The following is a 1,446-nucleotide window of genomic DNA, read 5'->3' as shown; positions in this document are numbered from 1 at the left end:
GCTGACATATGTTTTTAGAATTGCAAACTTCCTTTGACTGTGTTAACTTTAGTCAGTGAATTGTTTGTTCCTTATATGGCACATGAACACATTGTATATCTGTCTCTTATTTCTCTGCTATCTATATTGATGGCTGGCTCTATTGCATTCATTGAACAATGCTTTATCGATATCTGGACATTTAATTTCTTTATAATTTTGGTGGCAGTAGTGGGATGTCACAGAGAGATTTACAGTGATTCAAAACTTCAGCTGAAATTCTCCTTGAATCTTCAAGGCGCCTGGTGAGACTTTTTCTTACTTAAATGTTGCTGCAGAGGGAATAATAGGCTGAATGTAATTACTGATGGTTTCCAGCTGGCATTTTGGACGATCTTACACGTCCCCAGATATCGCTATGCATCCTATGGAGACAACAGATTGTGGATAACCATGAACTTATATGTATATATATTTATAACTTTATGAGATTGTGTTAAGTGTTGTGATTAGAAGATATCTGAGGTTATGGCTTTAAAAACTGGTTGAAATAAAACCAAGGCAGTTTTGTGTAATCAGAAGATCTTAAAAATAGTTTGCAGAAATCTAACAGATTTCGAGAGATCGGATCATTGATGTTATGCCTTTAAAAATTGATTGAAATATATTGAGACAAAGTTTTTGTGGTCAGAATTATTAAGAATTGGTTGCAGAAATCTTACAGATTTCGAGAGACTTTCTGACCCTATCTGTACCCCTATCTGTAATTTTGAAAAGGGACAAAATCAGAATATAAGTCTGTCTGCCCTCTCAGATGGTTTTCCTGGGAAAATTTATGTCTTGTCTTTATGGAAAATGTGTTGAACCTCTGATTGTTTTATGTATTAATACATTAGGTTTTGTAAAAATTAATCTAATGTTTAAAAAAGCTAGGTACTAACTGATGTGTTTTAGCAAGTGGCTTTAGATTTAAGGAGCTACTAAAATAGCTAAGGCATGTATTTTCTAAAATACTGAAGGAAAAGGTAGGGTCGGACTGGGCTGCCTGGGGACCGGGGTATCCTCCGGTAGTTACCCAACGCCGATTGCTCCCCTCTTCGTGGGTGGGGGAAGTGGGTAACCTTTAAAAAAAAAAAAATACTCCCATGACCATGACGTCGGCACCCCTCCTATCTGCTCCGTTCGCACTGAATGTCAGACGTGACGTCATCACGCTCGATGTTCATTGAGGATCAGCGCAGATTGGAGTCGGTAAGAAGACAGAAGAGAAGAAAGAAGCCGATAGAAAAGGTAAGTGAAGGAACAGAAGCAAGGGGGAGTAAAGGCAGCATGGCAGCGAGTGAAGGGGGAGTAAAGGCAGCATGGCAGCGAGTGAAGGGGGAGTAAAGGCAGCATGGCAGAGAGTGAAGGGAGAGCAAAGACAGCATGGCAGCGAGTGAAGGGGATCACAGACAGCATGGCAGAGAG

General features: G+C 39.8%; 1 protein-coding gene and 1 pseudogene across 2 annotated transcripts in view; both read right to left on the bottom strand.

Moving 5' to 3' along the window:
- LOC142108581 (uncharacterized) overlaps positions 1-1,446 on the bottom strand; it is a 127,451-nt gene that overhangs the window by 82,247 nt on the left and 43,758 nt on the right. The window lies entirely within an intron of this gene.
- LOC142108605 (uncharacterized) overlaps positions 1-1,446 on the bottom strand; it is a 169,933-nt pseudogene that overhangs the window by 125,370 nt on the left and 43,117 nt on the right.

The sequence above is a fragment of the Mixophyes fleayi genome, chromosome 12 (genome assembly GCF_038048845.1).
Source record: "Mixophyes fleayi isolate aMixFle1 chromosome 12, aMixFle1.hap1, whole genome shotgun sequence".
NCBI classification, from domain to species: domain Eukaryota; kingdom Metazoa; phylum Chordata; class Amphibia; order Anura; family Limnodynastidae; genus Mixophyes; species Mixophyes fleayi.
The sequence above is the reverse complement of the archived record's forward strand: the minus strand, read 5'-3'. Positions and strand labels throughout refer to the sequence as shown.